The following is a 16,522-nucleotide window of genomic DNA, read 5'->3' as shown; positions in this document are numbered from 1 at the left end:
TGTGTGTGAGCCCTGCGCCCTGCATGTGTGTGAGCCCTGCGCCCTGCATGTGTGTGAGCCCTGCGCCCTGCATGTGTGTGAGCCCTGCGCCCTGCTTGTGCATGAGCCCTGTTCCTTGCGTGTGTAAACACACACACCACACATGCGATTCCTGCTTATTCGTGTTAGTGGATGGGGTCAGAGATGCGGATAAATCAATGTATCTGACTATTCTAAAATAATTACTATTGATCCATGGAGGACTGTAATTCTTGCCTTTATATTTGAATATTGATATATATGACACCCTGGCAGTCCAGAGTCTTTGAAGTAAAATGATGATGACACCTTGCAGACATCCCGTCTCAAATGTGCTTGCTCCAGCTTCCGAATCCAGGGTCTGCCCAGCGGAGCTGCCGGCTCTGTTGTGCCCGGCTGCTGCAGGCTGTTTCCACTACAGATGAGCGAGTCATCCAAAAAAGGAGGCTACGAGGTGGCTTTCCCAGGGCTGTTCACCCATGGGTGAGATGGGAGGCATTGCTTCCTCTAGGGCCCAGCACTCCCAGGGGTGGTGCTGGGAGGCTCGGCCCAGGGCGGTGGCCTCCGGGGGCCCTGCTGCCTGCTTTCCCACAGAGGGGGATGAACAAAGGCCTTAACTGCACCCTCCTCTTGCCCGGAGCTCCAGGGCTGAATGCCACTGGATCCCCATTTGGCCCCAGGATGGAGCCCATTAGGTCAACTTCTCAGAACACAAAGCAGAGGGGAAGGGCAGAGGGTGGGTCTGAGTTGGGGAGGGGAGCCCCCGGGTGCTGAGAGCTCACTGGTGCATTTAGGACTCCCATGATTGGGAGTGGGGGAGAGGTGTGTGGCCAGACCCCCAGATTAGAGTTCACAAGTCATTTAAGGGGGCTGTGTGGGGCCATCTTCAGATAGCAAATGCAGGATGGAGATGGAGCGTGGGCATGTGGTCCCAAGGGAGAGGATGGAGTGAGCAGACTGTGGCCAGTATGGGGTTGCTAGGGGACACCACCTGGCTGAATGTTGAATGACAAAATAGGGGGGACTGATGTGGCTGAGCAGCTCCCAGCAGCCAAGAAAGGAGCCTCATGGGTTTTGCAAAAGGGGATGGCAGGTGCTAGGACAGTGCAGTGTGCCACATAGTGATGGGAGGTGCTGGGAACAGTGTTAAGAAGAGGTGGGGCAGCACAGAGAAGAGGGAGTGAGGCCCAGGCCACACCCAGGATGGAGGCAGCAAGATCGGGAGACATTTCAAAGAGGAAAGGGTGGAAGCCAGTGACTGTTAGGCGTGGACCAGGGAAGTGCCAGGGACAGAGTGGCCCTGCATTGTTACTGACCGGCCATGAAGCAGACAGTGATGAGGACAGGAACACAAGTGTCTCAGGAATGCTGAGGGAGGCGTGTGCGTATGAAAGGTTTTTCTATTTGAAAAAATTCTTTTTATAAAGTTACACATTTAAAATGATTTTAAGCAGTCTTTAAAAGCAAAAAATAAGAGATTCCTCTACTAGGTATATATCCAAAAGATCAAAAATCACTTTATAACAAAGATATTTGCACCAGATTGTTCATTGCAGCTCAATTCATAATAGCCAAGTCATGGAAGAAGCCCAAGTGCCATCGACCCATGAATGGATTAATAAATTGTGGCATATGTACACCATGGAATACTATGCAGCCTTAAAAAAGATGGAGATTTACCTCTTTTACATTTACATGGGTGGAGCTGGAACATATCTTACTTAGTAAAGTATCTCAAGAATGGAAGAAAAAATATCCAATGTACTCAATACTATTAAGAAACGAATTTACAGTCACTTGCACTTTCATAAGAGGAATAGATCACAACTATGGCCCAAGATGAAAGAAGGAGGGGGGGGATGAGAGGAAGGGGGAGGTCAGATAGAGGGAGGATGAATGGTGGGATCACACCAATGGTGCATAATGCAAGGGTACATGTCGGATCTATTAGTATAGAGTATAAACGTCTTAACACAATAATTAAGTAAATGAGATGAGGTATATTTTAGCCAGTGTGATGTAAGCATTCCTAATTCTATATGAAATCAGCACATTGTACCCCATAAATGCATTAATGTATACATGATCTATGTGTTTATTATTTAATAGAAAGAATTAAAAAAACACGCCAGTAAATGACTAAATAACCATGGCTTATAAGCGATGGCCAGTGCTTACCTCTCTAATGCCCTAGCTCATCCTTTGAACTGCGGTGAGTCCCTGGGGACTGCCTGCTACACAGACACATGGTGACATAATGCCTGACACATGGAGGGGGCCACATGAATCCTAGTGTGCAAAGTTCCTTTGGGGAATCTCACATCATCTATATTTCTATATATAGCAATATAACCTGTTTGCTTGCAAAATACAGTTACCTCTGTCCAAGCCATTTAAAGATTCAAAAATATTCCATAATGTTTTTACCATTATTTTTAACCATTCTTTGTCACTGAAGATTTTATTACTTATAATTTTCATCATTATAAATATGATAAATATTTTGTGGAGAAAACTCCAGTATGTTTAAGATGTTTTGTTTAGTATAACTTGAAATTTGCTTTTGAACATGTTGAACCTCAGATCTGGAGAAGTGTCCAGGTGGAGCTGTCTAGTATGCAGTTAAAAATGTCTCTGTCCCAGCCAGATGCCTCCTTACACCAGATCTTCATTTTAAAGGCTTGATCTTCCATGACCAGGATCTCCTCGTGGAGAGACCTCAGTGAAGCTGAGACAATGGCCGATTATCTAAGATGAAGTGTATGGGTAGAGACCTGGGGATGTGAAAAGTAAGAAGAGTTGAGACAGGACCCAAGGAGCTTCCAGGAGGATAGACAAAGCCAGGAGGATAGAGTGCTATCACTTCCCAGGGAAGAGGGCCAGCCGGTTCTGTTTCCTCTCCTTCTCAGGAGATGGTCAGGGCTGGAAAGGCTGATTTTTGGTTGCCAGGCAGTAGGTGTTGGTCAGGGCCAGAGGCTAGAACAGCGCTGCCCACTGAGGCGTGAGACAAGGAGACAACGCAGGGTCAGGATCAACCAGAGAGCAGCATTGTTTCAGGACAGGTGGGCATAGACAGCACCAGTGCCAGGATCATCTAATTAAGCATTTCACAGCAGAGATTATTCACTGATAGAACGCTTTTCCTGGAAGATGTCTTTCATGCTCCACCTCTGTGTGCTGCAGGTGTGGTGATATTCTCCAAGACGTGATGTCCAGAGCAGAGTGTGGGAGTTGTGTGCACAGGGGCACCCGTCTACAAAAGCAAGGTGAGCGAGATCCTAGCTGCAAAAGTCAGCAGAGGAACCACTTCAGGACCACACTCCCCTCACCCATCAGTTTAAAGTGTGAGCAAAGCAGCCCTCGCTGCAGATCTAACAACAGTATTTCCTCCTGCCAAGGCATGAATGAGCTAATTGTGTTTCACATAGTTCACCTTACAAAGAATTTTCTTTCTTTATGTGAAAAGAGCCATGATTTATTAATTTTCGTTTCTATTATTTGCTATAGACTTTCTCTAGCATCTTCCTCATAAATCACCTCCCTATTGAAACTAATCCTGAAATCACAATGTAATTAGTGTAGATTGCGGGACATGTGTGAAATAAAACAAGCAAATTTAAAATATCTGGGCAGCCGCCTTTCACCAGGCAGGGTGCGGGCCCTTCGGGGAGGGTTACCAGGGTAGCATCTCTCATCCTGGCAGATGAGCCAGCATCAAAGGTGACACAACAGGGCAGCAGGCACTTGGAAGAGATAGTGGGACGCTACAAAGGACTAAATTAGTAAAGGAAACTTAATTACCTTGCCTCTTGCCTCCCTCCAGTCAGTATCCCAATTGAACACAGACAAAACTCAGCGTTTTTACAAATGTACTACTCCAGACGCAGAATGATTCTTTTCTTAACCATCTATCTGGAAATGTACAGGCCATTTCTTCTTCTTTGCTTTAGAACTCCTTTGCTCTATAACTTTCTATAGAGTTAGAAAGAACAAGGATCACGTTATGTTCATTAAAATAGATATCCATGCCCTTTGCTTTTTTTAAGCGGCCAGTTCTGACTTTTGTTTACCAACTTGGAAAATGTGAACAAAGGCATTATTAAAGAGATCCACTATTTGGTGTGAATAATGCACCTAACGTCAGGATGCTGCCAGGACGCCCTGCGGTGCTCTGCCCATTAGCACACACCCTCATGCTGGCATCATGACATAGACAGGGCAGGATGTACTTTAAGACAGGGGATAACTCTCACCAAAGTACAGAAAATGTGACTAAAGTCATCTCTGGACTTTTCCATTTATGAATAAGAATGATTAAAGAGGAAGAAGGCTGTTTTCTTTGGTGTTGAGTATTTGCTATTTCACAGTCTTTTAAAATTGTTTTTGTTTTCTCTTTCTTGGGAAAAGACTCAGTAGAGTTTACCCAGGACTTCTTTGTTCAAATTTGAACTATACTTGGAAAAACTGATTTTTGACCTTGTTAATTGGAAGCTAAGGAGAAGCAAAGCACCAGTGCATCAGGAAATCTTCCAAGAGCGCCCCTTATGCTCAGGGCACACCCCCTGCTACTGCTCCCACACAGGGAGGTGAGAGGACTGGCCAGTGGCTCTGCCCAGCTGTGGGCACAGGCCCGGGAATGCGACCCAGTCTCTAGAACTTCCCTGGTTTCTGCTTCTGTCCACCTTCATCTAAGTTAGAGATCCAGGGCAGCCTGCTTCAGATCTCTTCTGTCTACCTTCATCTAAGTTAGAGATCCAGGCGACCTGCTTCAGATCTCTTGCCAGGATACATGTCTCATTAATGCAGTGTGTCAGATGTATGATTTTTCATCCTTAAATAATGACAGACTACATGAAAAGACTAAATGACTACAAAAGCCAAGGGAAGGATGAGAACTAAGGTGCAGAAATGCAGCTCCGTGAGCAGCCGGTGCAGCCTCGGGAAGGCCGACACTGATGACTCCAGGGAGCCGTCTTCGTTTCCACGGTAGAAGAGTGCTCCTTAAGAAGACCACTTTGAAATTCCTCGTCTTTGCTGTTGTGTTTGGTTGCTTCTGAAATCTGATAATTAAACTGTTATATGTTAGGTATTTGAAACAGTATGTGGAGGTCTTACATAAAATAATAACTCCTTAGGTAATGTTTCTCTAATCTGGTTCTACCCTAAAAGTCACACCATATAATTTGAGGGGAAAAAAAAAAAAACAACCTTGTATTGATGAAAAATTACAGCACAGAATTTTTTAGTTTCATAGTCATCTGCGTATAGTTTTGTGTGTAGTGTTGATTTACCTTAAGCTCAAAACATACACAGACAGATACACACCCTGTGGTTTTATGTTGTAATATCTCCCTCACTGTCGTATTAGCCTCTTCTTATATAAACACACACATACACACCCACACACACATCTGTATATTCCACACACATAAACACAAGCCAAACAAATCTGTATGTGTGTGCCAGTCGTCAAAGGCAGCTTTCTCCGACCCTCGAGTGCAGCGCGCACCTGTCTGAAGACCAGGCTATGTGCTCTCCACATCATTACCAGCTCAGGGGGAATCATTCAGACCAATGCAATTTACTCAATATTGGTCAGTTTGACTTCTGACCCTGGTCCCTGGACAGCGTATCCTTGGCAACCCTTGCTGTGTGTGAACTCAGGATGTGCTCATTGGTCTTGTTGGTGACAGCTTGCTAAGGGCTGCTGAACGTACCCTGGTCATTTCACAGAAATTAGAAATCTAATCATCCTCTACGTTCTGATCAGAGGGACAGTCAGACAAGGAGACCCACAGTCAGGGGTGTTTTTTAGGCACTGCCTGGGAGCTGCAGGCCTTTGGGTTAGTGCCTTTCATTTCTCATGAAATGTGAGTGATTTTCTTTGTTGTTTTATGGGGTGGAGGAGCAGTTAGATGTGTTTTATCACCTGTTCCAGAGATCTCTGCATCTAAAATGTGAGCACGGATCCCCAAACTGGCAAAATGAACCTGAAAATTTTGTGGAGAATATTCCTTAGAAAATGTCCTGGAAGATTTTCATTTTCATATTTGATTTATTTTATGTGTTATAAATTTCACTGTGTATATTTAAGGTATATAGCATGATGGAATGAGACCCATGTGAATATTAAACAGGTTTCTGTGGTGGAGCAAAGGAAACATCCACCACCTCACAGTTATCTACTTCTTCACTTTTTAATTTTGAACGAGCTAATTACCAAGAAGATACACTGTATCTTTGTGTGTTACTGAGGAACTGTGGAAACTGGCAATATAGAAATATGGGAAGGAATGCCTAAACCACGAAGAAGATTCTGAAAATGTCGTTTTATGTAGAGGCTACTGTTGCCAAGTAACTAAAATTCAGTACCAGAAATTTGACACTTTCTAGGAGACAGTAGGGTAATTAGAGAAAATGAATTGTTATAAAATAAATAGCTTGATTTCTACTTACAGAAAATGTCCAGTTATCTCACACACATCCCCAAATTTCACATGAGAGACACCTCTCTTAGGTGATGATGTTAACACCTTGCTTCAATTTAACACTTGATTTTCTTTTTCGAGGTTTGGAAGTGTTGGTGTTCACCCTCAGGTAAGACAAGAGAGTATCTGCGGCTGTCCCTGAAGCCCCCGCCGGTGAGTCCCCTGCACAGCCTGCCCAGTTCCAGAAAGTTCAGAGCAAAGAAGGGAACAGATGGACATGGACGGCCGAGAGACAGGGGGCAGGCGGAGGGAGGCCGGGTCCTCACACGCAGGCTGATGGGCACCCACGCTGATGTTTCTATGGAGCTGAAGAGCCTCCTCAGTGTGGGGTGTTGGTGGGGTGACTCCCACACCGCAGCCGGGACAGCCCCTCAGCGACACCCCCAACACCTGTGATAGCAGAAGTGGTGGGTGTCTCTTCTGCATTTGGAAAAATCTAGTTAAGGTTTAATTGTGAAATCCCATAATTTTGATCCTCTATTCAGGGGCAGACAACCCTTGCATGAGTTGGAAGAATTTGATCATTGTATATACACTTCCTGGTGCTATCTGATATCTATACAATGTTGGGATAATATTGAAGAGATTCTTGCTGAGCCAAACCTGGAACATGTAAGAGCATCCCCAGAACCGACATGCTGGGTTTCTACCAGTCGTTTTCATGTCCTGCTATTTGCCGTGTTTGTGATCCACTCCCTCTGAGCCCAGCCTCACCTCCCTTCATCCCCATAAACTTATGATTTCTACCCAAACCAACAATGAAATGGAGCACATGGCCTTGGGCAGCGCTGTGCTCAGGACTTGCCAAGTGCTCAGGAAGCCACTTTCCACCTGCTGGTGCCCACGTGGGGGCAGGGTGATGTCCCAGTCACTATGCTGGTCCAGGGAGTGCCCCAGGCTAGACCAATCCTTCTTCAAATACCTAGACCCAAACCAGGGAGGGGGCTGTCTAGTAAAGTTTTATCTGCAGAAAAACTTTAATGTAGGATAAACATAGTCTCCCATTGTTAATGTAGGATAAACGTAGTCACCCATTGTTAATATAGGATAAACATAGTCACCTATTGTTTTATAATAAAAATCAAGTGTATGTATAATTCTTATGCATGTGTAAAAACGAGAGTTCAAGAAATACTCTCATGTATAAAGAGTGCACTGTGCTTCTATTTTGTCAGATTCTATTTTTCTAGCCATATGTACCACTGTTACCAGGATTTGTAAGAAAACAACAAACATCTTTGAAACTTTTATTACAAATAAGGCCCTGAGAATTACAGTGGAAAAAATATGATTTTTGCCCTCAAGGAGCTAATATTTGTACTATAAATTTTACTGCAAATTTAATCATTCTTTTCATTATTTCATTTTATGCATTACTCTTATATGCAGGGGAAATAAAATCATTCTCTCTGAAATCTTACATTGTCAATACATTTCTGTGTTTGAAACAGTTTTCACACATTGAAAACAATGGGAAGGGGGGAGGGAGAAGGGAGGGGAGAATGGGTGGAGGGAGGGCGTTTGGAGGGATCACTTCTGAGGTTTATCTTATAGGGGTACAGGTGAATCTTTCTAAGAGTAGAATGTGAACGTTTTAAAGCAATAACTGAGAAAATGACATGAAGGCTGTGTTGACCAGTTTGATGGAAGTATTTCAGATTGCATGTGAAAACCCCACACTGTACCCCAGAAGTGCATTAATGTACATAGTTACCATTCAATAAAAAAATATATATAAATTTGTGGGACCAAATTTCTTTGAAACTAAGGGTCCCCTAAGCCACAATCATCCTGTTTAATCCTTTACACAGCCATAAATTCTAACAAAATTACATAGCACCCATAAAATTACAGAAATTATAAAATACTTTTAGAGAAACCATTAGTGAATTAAGAACCCATTCATATTGGTTTTCTAAGACACCTGGTCCTAGGAAATAAGCAGTTTTATTTTTTTAAGGGGATATGAGCCCAGAATTTGAACACACCCTAGAGCTGCCTTGCCACTCATGGCTGGTCACGGAAGAAAACTAACTCTGAGCAGTTGTGGCACCAGGAAAGCAGCAACAGAATTTGTGGCATGTAACGGGATGGAAGGACCTGATACACACTCTGGTGCCAAAGATAGCTCCCACGCTATTCTCTATCAGCAGACCTTGTCCTCGGAAAACAATGGAAACAGCTGGAAGTTGGTCTGGGCAGCCCATCCCCACCCACGGCCCCCTTGGAGATGCTCCTGTCTAGACACTGAGCCCAGAGCTTGAGGTCAGCTCAGGTGACATCCCTGGGCCAACAGGATATCTGGGATGCCAGGGACAGTCTCAATGCAAATGGAGTTGAGGATAAAGTAGGATCAGGGTCAGCCTCCCATGCAGGACCATCTCCTGGAGACCAGATGGAGTGGGGAGCACTTCCCTCTGTTGACGGGGGTAGGATTGCCAGAATGAGACATGCTTAGCCTTGGCCTCAAGTCAACTCAGTGTGTCCTGGACCTTGAAATACTGATGCGACTCTTTCTAAATATAATCATTTAGAGAGTAGTCTGTATTCCATTATATTCCTGATTTTGAACCAAATTCATAACTTTTCCCTATTGAAAGCTATACTTTTGAGATTGCAGTTTAGTCTTTATTACTGAAAACCCTCATGTTTTCCCAAATGGGTTGTTTACATGTTTATTTGATTTTCATTATTTAGAGGTGGTGGGAAGTCCTGACTCATGGGAAAGCCTTTTGGGTCTCAGGTCTGCATCACTCAGCTCTTGCCCAGGGGAAGCCTGGCCAATTTCATCACCATTCTCTCCCCTCATCAGGTGTCAATGTCTAACAATGCTTAGACACTGGCCTACTTCACTAACTTGTGAACTATAGGATCACACATCAAATGCCTAATGCCGGCTTTGACAGTAATGCACCTCATGTGTAATTTTTGTGTCTAAGTATTTTCTGTTGGGTGCTTGTAAGCATTTTATCCAGCGTGTTCTTATCTTTCATAGCTTTTTTTTTTTAATCCCATCTGCACTTACATTTTATAAAATCTTTGGTTATACTTTTATTATTAAATATTTGTTCAAATTCACTTTGGAATTTTATTGTTAAATGTCATTTTTTAAAAGAAAGAGCCAGATTTTGTGACTGTTATCAGGGAAATATTAGCTAGCTAGCAAGTATGGTCAGCTGAACATACCAAATGTTTATGCTCGTGAACTGAGTTATGTGATATGGGGTGGGGGGATGCTGCTAAATAGCTCTTTAATGCTGTTTAGCAACAATCTCTCAAATGTTTTCACCATAAGCTAAAATTGCTATTTTCTGAATTCATTCCTAGGCAATAGACTAACCTCAGGGATATATTTTGGAAAGATATAAAATCTGCAACCATGAAATGATTTAGTCATGAAAATGAGATGACCTGCCCTCTGTTCATTCAGGCTGTAACTTTGTCAGACTTGCTGTCATGAAATCTATTTGGCTGAGATCATGGGGCAAGCAACACCCAGGGTCCTCGTGTGTAAAGTGTGCACAGCAGTGAGTGAGCGGGGCAGGTGCTTACAGACCCAGCGCGCCACAGGTGGGATGGAGAGCACCCTACTCCACACTTCCAGGATGGAGCAGATGCATCGTGCACTTACTTTGAGAGCATGTCGTCAAAATTAAGTATCTTTATTCTTTAAGTAGCAATTATCTTCCCCAAACAGCAATGACTTTGGTTTAATGGATCTTGAAATTTAATTTTAACCTGAAAAGAGATGGTTCAACCCCACATCAGCACCCCCAGCTTCAGCCCCAGTCAGGCGTTCTCATCACCCCCAGCCTCAGCCCCAGTCAGGTGTCCTCTGTCACTATTAGTCTGACTTCCTCTCCTTTCACATAGAAACCCCCTGATGGCTCAGATCTGAATCCCTTTCTGTTTTTTTTTTTAACTTTCTCCACAAGTGCTTAACAATACCTTAAAAATTAAAAAAAACCCACAAATTCATTAAATTTATAAATTTATAAATTTATAAATAGATATATATATGTCAGAATATATGAAGTCAACATTTATGATGAAATAATCATTAGCCTTTCTAGGAACATAAGTTCACATATTAACACTTAGGGACACTGGCAAATCTTACCATATGCTAAAGATATTTCTAATGTACGGCGCCTGTAGCTCAGTGGGTAGGGTGCCAGCCATTTGCACCAGGGCTGGTATGTTCAAACCCAGCCCCTGTCTGCTAAAAACAAACAAACAAACAAAAAAATAGCCAGGCATTGTGGTGGGCGCCCATAGTCCCAGCTACTGGGGAGGCTGAGGCAAGAGAATAGCTTAAGCCCAAGAGTTTGAGATTGCTATGAGCTGTGATACCCCAGTGCTCTACAGTAGAGGGCAACATAGTAAGATTCTGTTAAATTTAAAAAAAAAAGATATTTCTAATGTAGATGTGATTCTCTGTATAGGGGGCCTGTATCCACAGACTTGAAAACCCACAGGTAAAAAGTATTCTCAAGAAAATGAACAGCTTCATCTGTACTGAATGCATGCAGACTTTTTTCAGCCATTATTTCCTAAACAATATAGTGTTAATAATATAACACCTGTTTGCATAGCTTTTACACTGGATTTGGTGCAGTGAGCAATGCAGACACAATGTCAAGTGCACAGAAAGCACCACCACAGGTTTGGAACAAATATGGCAATATTTTAGGTCAGGGGTTTGCACATCTGTGGGTTTTGATATCTGTAGGGGGTCCTGGAACCAATCCCTGGTAGACACAAGGGGAAATATTACACATTTTAATTTTCAAAAGCTTATAAGATCATCTATTAAATTTCTATTTAGGGGTTTAATCATTTTAGGAGTTCTATTGTTTTGTGTGTCCTAATACTATTAATTGAGTTCTGGTTACAAAGGTAGCAATTAATAAGCAAACACTTGATTCACTGAGACTCTGTGATCTCTTCTTAAAAAAAATAATGGTGTTCAAAAATAGTACAATTAAGTTAATAATTAGAATCCTGCCATTCGGAAAGGGACTTTGTCTTTGCATTTTTCTGCCCATCATCTCGTTGCCACACAAAGCACCCTACCTAGCTGGGCTGCTCCCAGGCCACCAACAGAAAGGAGCCCCACGGCTAGACCCCAGCGTACTTTGCCCCTGCAAGGTGGGCAACAACATTGCTGGATCTGCATGTTTTTTTATTAAGTCATTTGTACATAGATGATGAGTAAATTTATGCTGTTGTGGGATTCGATGTGTTGATTATTTGTACGAATTGGAATGCTTACATCCTACAAATTAAGATAGCCTTTACCTCATTTACCCAATTACAGTGTTAAGACATTTGTGTTCTACACCTGATAGATCCAACTTGTACTTGCCATATGCTCCATAGGTGTGGTCCCCCTACTAACCCTCCCTTATCGACCCACCCCACTCCGTTCCCCTCCCCCTCCCCTTCCCTCCTTCATCCTGGGCTATAGTTGTGATTCATCTTTCACATGAAAGTGTGAGTGATTATAAATTGGTTTTATAGTAGTACTGAGTACATTGGATATATATTTTTTTCCGTTCCTGAGATACTTTACCAAGAAGAATATTTTCCAGCTCCATCCATGTAAACATAAAAGAGGTAAAGTCTCAGGTGGCGCCTATGGCCCAAAGGAGTAGAGCCCTGGCCAAAAACTGCCAAAAAAAAAAAGGTCAAGTCTCCATTTTTTATATGTTGCATAATATTCCATGGTATACATATATCATAGTTTATTAATCCATTCATGGATAGATCTCCATATTTTTAAGAAAAGCTGAACATACCTAAGTTCATCTAAAAACTCCCAATGTTTTTAATTTTAGCTGAAGTAAAAAAATTATCATAGAAGCAAAACCAAATACTTCTTATGAGGCATGAAAATGCTTAGTGGTCAGGGTGCTCCATTTCAGGTCACGGAGAGCCAGGGCAGGCTCCAGCTCCATGGGACGCTCAATTTATCCCTCACAATGGGACACAGTTGCCTGGTGAAATGATGGCAGGCCTGTTCCGGAGCTGTGACCCTGGGGAGACAAGCACCTGGCTTGAGACTCAGTGTTTTTATGAAAGACCAGAACTGGAACCACAGGACATGGGACGTTAGGGTAAAAACAAAGAAAACCAGAATTCGGAAGAGGTCTAAGGTTGAGCAGGTGCAAGCAGATTGTTACTGGACTGTACACTCTGTAGTGTGCACTGTGGGTCAGGTGGGGCCTTTGGTAAGAGGCTCCCTGCTCTAGACCAGGGCTGTCCAAGCCAGAAAGAATGTCCCCGCCATGTGTTATTCATGCATGAGCCTACACAGCTGCGTGCAGACCATGTCTAGATCACTCCCAAGTCCAGGGTTGCCTGTGCTATACCAACACATCTTCTCCATAACCTTCAGCACTGGTTTCAAGACACGATTGTCGGCATTGCTGAGAAGTGCTTCTGGTGACTTTTCTCAGGACACAATCTCCTCACAGCCCCCTTTCCCTAACATTTTAGTTGTTAAAAAAGTAAACAAATACTTAATCTTTTTTCTGATTTCAAATTAAAATTTAAAAACCTGTGTATTCAAGTTTTGCAAAATTGGAAGATATTTTTTCCTCTGATTTCTAGAACTCTGATTTAACTAAAAAGTATTCAAGTTTACTTTTTACATCTAAATTCAGAACTTTGCTTATTTGTTTTATGGTTTAAATTAAATTTCCTTTTGCTGATGTCAAAATGTAAATATTACGGTCACTGAAATAATAAGATCCATCATTGTTTCATGCATTTCAGTATAAAACATTATAATAGAAATTTTATAGTTACTAAACTCATATGACTGGGTAGAATTCTAATTGGATCCTTTATCAATTTTGAAATGAATTAAGTAGCTATGAGTTTAATGCTAGGCTTTAGAGTTGAAAGAAAGCCCAGAACTCTCTAACAATTAAATATTTTGTGTTATTTTAGCTAAAAAGAAATGCCAACAGGCTGCTATTTCAGTTGGCTCTTTGTTCAGTACTGTCCAAACGAATTCCCAATAAAATAAGATTGCTTTTAACAATTCTGACTTGTCTAAGAAGATTGAACTGGGGAGATTACCTTTTCATCAACACACACACATTTTCTCTGTCGGCCATCTAGACACACACACAAAAACAAACTTGTAATGAGCGGGCACTTTATCAAGCCCCTTCTCCATCCTTCATTAAACGACAGAAAATTGCTCTTTGCTGGGTCTGTCAATGCAGCTCTCCCTCCCAGAAACCCATTTGTTTCACATGCTAGCACTGAATATTGCAGGGATTTGCAGATTTTAAGTGACAAATTGGGCCTAAGTTTCCATTGCTTTCAAGTCGTGGTTTGTTTTGGCTAGTTGGGGTTTTGTTTTGCATGATTTTTAATGAGCGCAGACCAGCCATGACAGAAAATACCCTGGGATTCACAGTCCACACTGCAGACCACGGTGTCTCAACTCAGGCGCTTTGCAGTTCAATCTTTTCCCTCTGGGTAAATGCACTTACAGGATTCTTTACCCCCAAACAGTTTCTATGTGAGGTGTGATAGATATGGCTGGTCTAGACTCTAAAAGCATGAGCACAATGGGAAAAGAGCTCTTTCCTTGGGCTCTTCTGTTCTTCATTAAATCTTATTGAATTTGTCATCTCTTTTTAATTGCACTTACATGTAATGGTGGGGAAGGGACTTTTCTTTTTCTAATAAGTTAAAAACTTAACAATTTGATACCATCTGAGAGAGCAGCTCTTTTTTATCTTTTCAGATAAGGAAAAACCGACAGGGGCAGCTTTGTCAGGACCACATTCCGAGGTGTAGGGTCATAATCAATGCAAGTTATCGAGCTCTTCTGCCCCGTCACAGCTCCGGTATAACGAAGGGGCTGGAGCCTGTGCAGTGATTATTTATTCATACCAAAAGATTAATGGCATGCCAAGGTTGCCAAGCTGCTATTGTGAAGGTGAGGGAACCAGTGAACTGAGTTTGCGGGGACAGAAGGTGACGGCTTCCAAGAAGGCACAGCAGAGCTCAAAGCCAGGTTCGCTGGTGCTCTGAGTTTCCATCCGAGCAGATGGAGCCGGTTTGGACTGAGCCTGCAGTGGGCCGTGCCCTTTAATTTTCATCTCTGTAGCAGAGAGCAATTAACTTCCAACTTGCCTACCACTCACTCTCTTCAGCGCTTTGCATCGAGTGTACGTTTGGGATAGTGAAATAAATGTGATTTCCATGTTGTTTTAGCTACTTATATTTTGTGGGGTTTTTTAGCTGCTTTTTTTGACCTTAACAGACTACTTTCCACACACAGCAGGCGTAGGGCTCTTGTTTAGATATGATTTATGATGCTACATTAACCCTTCATTGACCTAGAAATGCCCTAATATTAAAACAGTTTGACACACAGAAAATCAAAAGCCCTTTTATTGAAAGCACTATTGTCCGCATCATAAGTTTCCTCAATGTGATGCCACAGCCACCCCATCAATTTCCCACGACTATCGAGCACTGTATTGAAAAACTAATGGACAGAATCCTTTGTCATTTCTGTCCCAGTGACCAGCAAATAGCTCAGGGAGCATCTCCCCCTTCCTATCACTCCAGGCATTTCTAAATGACACAGTCAAGATAACACATTAGCGTTTTAGGAAAAAAGACACATCACAGGTGCGGGGTGGGTGGCAGAGGGTCCCTTTGTCTGCTCACTGGCTTGTGAAGTTGTGACTTCGTTCTTTCCCATTTCTTGCCCAGAGTTCACTTAAACACAAGAGGAAAAACACCTCTTTTAACCCATGGAGTGGCCACCAACGTTACAGTAATGGGATTCCAGGGGGAAGAGAGATTTAAATTTAGCTAACATTTTACTTCATAATAACATAAATCCTGGAGTGAATACGGAAAGTGGTTATTTATTGGTGGCTAACGTTCACCTGGTCTGCACGGGCTTGAGCCTCCCTGGTCTTAAAATACTGGCTTCACAGTGGGTGCTCTGAGGCCTCCCCAGCCATAGTCCTTGGAGGAGGGCCAGTGCCTCACCCCAGCACTGGGCAGTGGCATAAACTGCCCATCTGCCATCAGGGTGCACCTTTCTCTGAACCCAGAGGCTGGGAGTCAGCACTGGGTTCTGCCCAGGGCAAGAAATGAGGAAGAGGGGGATTACCTCAGAGTCAGGGACGCCCCATTTAAGCAAGTCGTGTCCATGACAAATCGCAACAGTCTTAGTGAGCAAGAAATGAACACCTGACCAGAACAGCAGTGGCAGACACGCTGTCTGCAGCCACACTGTCCGCAGCCACGTCCTGAGTCCTCTGCGCCTGTGAGAAAGTCTGGCCAGACCACAAGGCTTTATGACAGCCCAGTCCCTCTAAGCCCTCGAGGGGCAGGCTGTGTGCGGGCCTGACTGTGCACACCCGGGCTTGCCACTTGCTCCCACAAACACAAAGCCCTGTCTGTGTTTGGCTGGTGGTGTACGATGTGGAGACGCAGGCCAGGGCACACGCTAAGACCTCAGGCATGAAATTTAAAATGGAATCCTGTCAAATCATAGGAACTCAAGTGTAATTCTCACAGTGCGGCTGACAGCAGGCTAATTAGTGATGGGGGGAGCGTCCCCCTTCACCTTTAAGGTCACAAGCCAATGTACTTCCCTTGTTTATTAGCTTAACACAGAGGGTCATTATGGTAATCCCACCCTCCATGGGGTCTGGGTGGTTTTTCTATTTTGGCTTCACTTTGATTCTGGGTATTAAAGCTTTGTGAATACATGTATTATAATACAGCTTTGACAATATTTTAATTAGTATTTATCATGTCTTTCAAAGCATTTCACATGGCAACTACTAAAATTATACTTCACAAAATCCTGTAGACTGTCTTTCTTGTGAGTCTTCTATTTAGAAGAGATAATATATATAGAGAGAGAGAGATGGGGGCAGGGGAGAGGGAGATAGAGAAGAGGGAAGAAAGAAAGAGACGGGGGTGGGGGAGAGAGAGATAGAGAAGGGGAGGAGAGAGAGAGA

Source organism: Otolemur garnettii, unplaced genomic scaffold (genome assembly GCF_000181295.1).
Source record: "Otolemur garnettii isolate 467f Iridium unplaced genomic scaffold, OtoGar3 scaffold00027, whole genome shotgun sequence".
Taxonomy (NCBI): domain Eukaryota; kingdom Metazoa; phylum Chordata; class Mammalia; order Primates; family Galagidae; genus Otolemur; species Otolemur garnettii.
Note: the sequence above shows the minus strand (reverse complement) of the source record.